The sequence below is a fragment of the Diadema antillarum genome, unplaced genomic scaffold (assembly GCF_040938485.1).
Source record: "Diadema antillarum isolate AM-2024a unplaced genomic scaffold, OU_Dant_1.0 seq00002063_RagTag, whole genome shotgun sequence".
Taxonomy (NCBI): Eukaryota; Metazoa; Echinodermata; class Echinoidea; order Diadematoida; family Diadematidae; genus Diadema; species Diadema antillarum.
In genome coordinates this window covers 133,961-142,274 of record NW_027272710.1, presented here as the reverse complement: position 1 = coordinate 142,274, position 8,314 = coordinate 133,961, and positions in this window count along the sequence as shown.

Below are 8,314 nucleotides of genomic sequence, written 5' to 3'. Positions count from 1 at the left end.
GGCTGATTCTCATCTAATATGTCAGTTGATTGATTATTACTACAAAGGTGACTATATCGATTGCTTTATGTTAACTCTTTATGTGCCATGGTGGAAACCCCCTGTGTGCCACGTTATTCTGCGACACGAAGGTAGTCATGCTTTGAGAAAGAATTCTGTTTTTTCAATTTGTATAACTTCTACAAATTTCTGTTAAGATGGGCATAATAGTAGGCAAAGTTAAAGAGGAATGCCAAGCTTTGTTTAGATATAAATTGTATGACGAATCTATTTTCAATGTTTCTTTTGAATGACCAGTTGCTACATTACTTAAAACCTTGACAGAAACTTAGAATGTACGAGCAAATCTAGTTGGGAACACCGCTTGATGGTCCATGACCACATAGAATGCAAGCTGTATACGAGAGGAACAAAAGCACCAGAAACGCTTTCATTGTGCCGCGGGATTAGCAGTGATTAGCGATATATCGATCGGTTTTCGCGGCTTTGTTTGTTGAGCAGAATATGCGAAGTTGGCACGCTGTCGACTGAGTCGGACGTGCGAACGTGGCACATAAAGAGTTAATGAAGCATGAGAAATGCTAAGATAAGAAAACGGCACGTAATCCCTTCGGGTTCTGACATCCTGGAGGTTATTGGTGAATGCCATGTTGCATGTTACAATAGAATACGTATCAAATCGCAATTTGTATCGAACAGCGATTGCATCAAACTTTTGAGACGGATAGCGCTCACCTACAAAATATGAACTACGAAAAGAGAGGTGAGATGGCTCAGTCGGGTAGCGTGTCTGCATTCGACCCAAGCGAGCCGGGTTCGATACCCGAATCTCACTGAGCAATGTTGCGTGTAATTATACTGTCCCCTCTGACAAGAGGCAAAACACTTTGTTCCTGGGGAAGGACATAAATTGGAGGTCCTGTGTATGAGAGAGTTACAACTCATGCACGTAAAAGATCCCGCTTCATTCATTCATCGCAAAGAGCAGGGTGTGTAACCCGGTGACCGGCTTGGTGTAGCTGAATATGGGCTATCAAGCCATCTTCTCAGATGGAAAATTAACAGACAAACAAACAAACAAACAAACAAACAAACAAACTGTATATGCCCACCTCCTTCGACACCAGAAGATGACAGCAACTCCTACAACCAGTGCCAGGATACAGATAACTACAACTGATGCAACAACTGCCAACATCACTGAGGAAGCTGAATGTGGAAAAAGAAAAGTAGGAACAATAACATAACATGGGTTACACTACAGGTCATTGTCTTTATTCTAAAGAATGAAAGACGTCGATTGCTCAAAGTATTATATCTAAAGACCTTCTGTTGTCTTTATTTGCATCAGAAACGAGATGTACAGCCCCATTTTCTGTTTGACATACTAGTACAGTATTTGCCTTTTCTTATTAAGAAGCGATGCAAACCAACAGCACTGCAACACCAAACGTTTCTGCAACTACGTAATTTACGAGGATACAAGTTTGATTGTTAATAGTTAATTACTAATAGTATACTTGTTTTTCTTTTGTTAAAGCGGCAAGCTTATAATTTCAATGCAACGTTACTATGCTTATTAAGAATGATGGCTTTGGATCGACCATGGGTAAACCTTTCTTTAATTCTTATTTTATGACAATCAATGTCAATGTCAATTTCAATTCATTTTCATACTTATCGATGAAAAAGTACATCACATATAACAAAATTAAATGAAATACATGATATCCAGCTGGAGACATACATAGAATATTGCAAATATATAAAACATATAGTGGTCGATCTATGAAGTTTGGAATCTGTGAATGAATGCTAAAGAAATATGAAGGAACCTACTTAAAAGCGAGCTTGTGAGCGTAGGTCAATGTAGCGGTGAAAACATCAGCCATCTTTCAGGAGTCAACTTGCACTTTCGCTTTCCGCTAAAATGTCATTATTAATCGATCGTTTATGACAAGGAATAAGCCCAGAACACACAATATAATGTTTATATATCTACCTGCAGGTGCACTTTTTAGCGTTGAAAAATGTTGAAAAGTCAAGTCTCTGATAGACAGATTGTCATAACCTCGAGCTGAAAGTACAACCTGTAGTATAACACAAAGAGCGTAAAGATGTGAAGGTAAACGGGAGATCATACTGACCAGTATGAAGGTCATTTGTATGTAAAAAAGTAAATATCAATATTGCTGTTTAAACAAATAACACTGTAGTCATCTTTCGTCGCCATATGCGACTACTTTGTGCACCGAGGAATACATTAATTAAGGATCTTTAAATCACGATTAGCTTATTCCTTTCACTGTAACAGTGTGTATCAAGACCATTATCATTGGAATTACCATTGTATTTTTCATGATCAGCTTTCTTCCATCGTTAGCACGTTTGTCATCATTATCTATTTTCACTGATTATTGTCGTAGATAAAATCTCTCAAAAAACTAGACCTGACTGCTACCCGCCCAGGCTCTCAAAAGCACCTTATTGAGAGTTATAAGTAGAGGTAAGTAGCCTTCGAGTTGGTATGGAGATTTCCAGTATTCAACGATACTATATTTTTGTACTAAAAGTCTCTGGAATTACATCTATAAACAGATAAACAGCCAGTGTTAGAACATGACTATGCATAAGATTGGATTGGAAAATTTATTTGTGCTTGGGAGGACCAAAAGGGTGAAAATCACAGACGTCTTCGGAACAGGAATCTTTTTTTTTTCATTCACATGGACATGATGTTTGTGCTCGACGGACGCACATTTTGAATTTGAGGTCTGAGAACATTGCGTGATCCCAGAATGTTGAAAATAATTTGAATTAAAGGAGGAAACATAAGTGTGAAAACTATGAAGATTGCATGAATTTCACGTCTACGAAAATTTTGATCTCATAGAAATCTGACGCCTTAGAAATCGAAAGGGAAAAAATAAATGAAATAAAATAACATGAACTTTAATTTTTGACTGAATAGTATTCCACCTTCAACCCGGTGTAGTTGCAGCTGATGGAGAAATCGATGGAGTAGTCCTGCCGATGCTCCGGGCAGATCGTGGATGTCTTCCCGGGGCAAACGAGGGTGACGCTCGTTTCGTAGTACACCGAACCAACTCTCGCCGAATAATCAAACTCCAACACGCCAATGTCTCCCTGGGCAGTTTTGTTTCGGACGCTTATTTCGACAAAATGGCCAATCGAAATCGACTGAGTTGATACTCGAGGTTGAGAGAAGTGAATTCCTCTTCCTTTATAATGATAGGAACAGAGGTAATGGTTACAAAAGTCAAATTATTTACAGGATTAATCTAATTTATTTCTTCTACCAAGGACAGAAAAAACAGGGATAGCAAGGCCACAAATATGAGTAGACCCCTGACTTTTGGCAAAAAACATTATTGTAGTTATCTATTTCTGCAACTTTTGTAAGAGTAAAATACACAATCGAAAAAAGAGACTTGAAATATCATGCTACACGTATCTATAACTTTGTCTATTTTACATTTTCCGTGGTACAGAATATGTGTATGGCACACTTACGCGTGGCCTGGTCGTTACCATTATTATGCATTTTCATTCGTGTGCGCAGTTGATATGTGACCCTGCACCACAAAACACACAAAAAGTCGCCAGACATGGATTTTTAGTTAAGGGCAGATTGTAAAAGAGCAGACTCTAAGCTTTAAAATGATGTATAACTCAATTCAATTGGATTCTCCTGACCTATACATTGTATTAATATTGGAAAGAATGCACACACTCGGGAAAAGCGTGAATAGAGAAAAGAGGCTCTGAAATACAGTGTGTATTCAAGCGCTTAATCTTTACCAAGCGGTGCTGCCTGTGCGATGAATGGGACAAGTAAACAGGAAGTAAACCACCGGAATAACAACAATGAAGGGATTATCAAATTGAACTGAAATCGAGCATGCCTTATTCACTCATTCTGTCCATGATTAATGCCAACTTTCAAAGGAGTAGCGTCATCCTTTCAAAAGTTGAAAGTGAAGAGTGTCCACAAAGTTTCTCAGAAATGAAAATTGGACTCTTAAGACACATCTGTATCACACTATTCTACCAAAAATGTTCGACATAAACTGCTAAAAACTCACTTTTCTGACCGCTTTATGATCCCAAATTGTAACATAATGTAGAAGGAGACTTGCTCTTTCAGAAAATATGAAAAAGTCAAGATCGGCTAGGTTGACCCATTTCATTTATTTTCAGTCCTCACTCAAAATCAGTGTGTGTGACTTTTTGATCGTTTTGTGATGCACGGTCACATATTGAAAAATGTGTCTGCTCTACTAGGTGTTAGAGATAATTTAAAAGAATGGTACTGGAACGCATAGGTGGTCATCCATAGAACCATGTAAAATAAAGTAATTATTGATATTCTATACACATGTAATAAATGACGAAATAAGCAGTAGCATGAAATAAGCTGTTCACCTTTCAAGAAGAGCGTATTAAATCAAAGGCGATATTGTGTGCGATATTATGTACCATGGTCAACATTTTCATACCTTTGACATGCATTCAAAATGCACACTATAACAATCATGTATGTTATATGGATTCTTTCTCATAATTTTGTAAATTTCCTAAATGTGTTTGTCGTGTTTGAGTATCGGAAAGGATAAATAGTCCCGGTTTTACTACAACTTCCAGCTGAACTCAGCTTTGCCGTTTATCGACTCATTCCCAGCAAAATTTTGAAATCTCCATAACCTTTAAAAGGGACCAGCGATGTTTTATACATGAAGCAACTGTGTTATTTTTTTCGTCTCTGAAAATGAGATACTGTATATAAATATAATACGATACAGTACGTTTGCGTCTGCTTGAGAGATGGATGTCTGGATGAGAAAAAAAAAAAACGGAAGAAAATTACCATTCTGTTCCCAGCCGGACCTAACGCTCACGGTACAATCATCAATGGAACTTCTCAGACTTGGCGAGGACAAGCTACACGTGGTTGTTTCTAAGGAAGAAAAACAGCGATTACAGACAATACTTTTTTCTCCATTAATTAATTAATCATACATTAATTAATTAATTGATTACACATTATCTATGCATCTTATAATTTATCTAGTGCATCCCTTCTATTTGTAAACTGTATGACAACTTTTTCTGAGGCCATAATCCTCGCCAAGCGTTTGCTTCTGATTATGGCCCCCTGCATTTCTGTATCATTAAGGGTCGCTTTATTTACCTCCTGAGCTGCAGGTACATGTAATTCTCATTCTTAAGTCTCAATACACATAAGATAAAACCTGCTCGTCTTTATATTGTGCTATCATGGAATAGTATCATAACATATCATCATATACAATATATTGCATTCCAGATCAATCAATTAATTCATCTATTTAATTGTCTTATTCACTTCTGTAACAATTGTCATTTTCAAATAGTTTCAGTGTTTTTATTATAATGATACGTAGTTGTATTTAACTTCCGTCCATGTGAAAATATGGCAATAATATATCTTGTAATTAACAACATTGATTTATTGTATGTCATTTCTTACTGTTTTTGCTTCGATAAATTATTCACTCATGCTTTGACTTTATCAACATGTTTGCTGTAATATGCATGCACTCGCTGTATGGACCCAAAATGGATGACCGGCATTGCCAGGATGACAAGGATAAATATCGGCAATCCACCCGTTTAATTGTTATTGTACTATATGGAAAAAAACATGTTATTGTACTATATGTTATTGTACTATATGGAAAAAACATGTTATTGTACTATATGGAAAAAACAGTAATACTACCACTACTACATGTACTACTATTACTACTCCTTCTACTACTACAAGGATAATACGACCATATATCTCTACTACTACTTCTACTACTACAAGGATAATACGACCATATATCTCTACTACTACTTCTACTACTACTACTACTACTACTACTACTACTAGGTCTCACAGACTGCATGGTTTCTCAAAAGGTGAACTTACGTCGTTTTATTACTCCAGAACAACCGGTATCGTCACCTCGAGAATAGCACAGCTTTTCCTGATATTCCTCTGAAGAATTTGAGTACACGTAATCCTTTGTTTTCACTCCGCAGCTGTAGCTTTCTATTGGAGGAGATACGATAACACTTCGAGTGATCCCTGAGGTCACTCCAAAATGAGTGAAAATGAGCATTTTCACTCAAAATTCACTCTAATTTCACTCTAAATTCACTCTTTTTTGTATTCACTCCTTTAAGACTGAATATTTTCACTCGATTTTTTTAGAGAGTACAAATTGTTAAATATACAAGTAATATTAACAAAGAAACTAAGTAGTTAATTAAATGCAGTTAAATGCGGGATACGGTAAGTTATCAGGAATGTTATTGTGCTCCGAAAATGATTTTAAGCGATTGCAGTTACAATGCGCATTACCTAAATCCTGCTCACAAATGTAGGCATGGTTGTTACGGCATGGTCGGTCACTCCACTCGAATTCCGAGTTGCTCCTCATACGGAAACAGGGGGAGTCGGACGTGAAGGCGTCTCCCGCCCACTGAGGGAGATCCTCCCCGTTCATCCAGGTCCATAACCCGTACTCGTCGTGCTGGAGTCCGATCCAAACGTTGGCGCTGGACGGGAGGCTCGCGTTGGTGACCACAGACTCCAGAAAGGCCTGCTCCTCGGCCGACTCGATGTACACCAGGTGACCCTCTGGGGCACAAATGGAGCGGGCAGCTGACAAGCTTCCCCTAGCCTCTACCAACTGGTAGCACGATGAGCTAAACTCGTGCGGTCTGTACTTATTGCAACCATCTGTAGACAGAATGATGACCTTTTCATTATATCGTTGTCCTTCATCTCATATCGTTCAGAAAGAAAGAAAAAATATCAATATTGAAGGGGTAGGCAGATCCATGCTGATTGGATTATATCAGACATGCTGGAATGAGAGCTTCTGAATAAGAGAACTTTACAAATTACAAGGATGAAGAAGCAAAATCAGAAAAATAATGCATCGATCATCAACAAATCAAGAAGACCTCATCGTGCTGAATGTAACACACTTATGTAGAGAAGATGTACATTGTAGTTACAACAGAAAAGTCAATGCTCTTCATGTTCTTGTGTTTTTGAACTTCACTTTACGCATCGGTTAATGGGCTAAAGTGAATATCGGATATTGGAGTCCTCACAATATCTATTGGTTCTAACGATCACTCTTTACGTTTCCTTCTTTTATTTTTTTTATCTCCAACTCGACTCTATCTTTAGAATAGGGCCTACATGTAGTGTAATCCCTCATTGTAGCCCGCAAGAAAATATGGAAATTGTTTCTCTATTCACTCAACCCCGTTTCTTTATGTTGTATGTTGATGCAAATTCTTCATTTTGTGTATGAAGAGTGTTATCGCAAACAAGTTTACTCCATTCTTGTTAAAGGACATGTTCACCTTCATAAACATAAGGATTGAGAAAATGTAGCAATATTAGCAGAACACATCATTGAAAGTTTGAGGAAAATCGGTCAATCCGTTCAAAAGTTATGAATATTTGAAGTTTTTGTGCAGTAACCGCTGGATGAGAAGACTACTGCAGTGCACGATGTCACATGCGTACAACAATATAAGGAAAATAAAAAGAGAATTTCACAAAATGTCATCTTTTGAAAAAAGTACACATTCCCTTGACTCGTTACCGACATATGTCATGGGTAATATTATTCCCACTACCTTTAGAAAGAGGCAAGTCCAATGCTCTTTTATTATGCGAAAAAATGAAAATATGTTGAATTTTCTTTACATTTTCTTTATACTGTTGTACTCATATGACATCACAAGCTGTAGTAGTCTCCTCGTCCAGCAGTTCCAACACAAAAATTTTAAAAATTCATAACTTTTGCATCGATTGTCCAATTTTCCTCAAACTTTCACTGATTTGTTCTACTAATATTGCTGCATTTTCTCAATCCTTATGTTTATGAAGGTGAACTTGTCCTATAAGTTGAGATTTACGTGATTAAAGCTGCTGAAAACAACGAAAATTATTTTCAATCATAATTTCTGGAATATTTCCTTGTTTTGTTACAAGTAAGGTATTAATGGAAAGGTTTGATTTTGCTCTTTTGATCTAATGATGGACTAACGTTGACATGTTTAAAAATGGCGTTTAGCTCACTTTGCAATAAAATTCTTCATATCATATTGATCATACATACCGTCTCCTTTTTTGAACTCGCAGATAGAATTCAAGGCCAATTCACAGTTGCGAGTGGCCCATTTGAATTCTCTGTTCAGCCACATGATGGCGCACTCGGTGTTTGTCCCCTGGAACCAG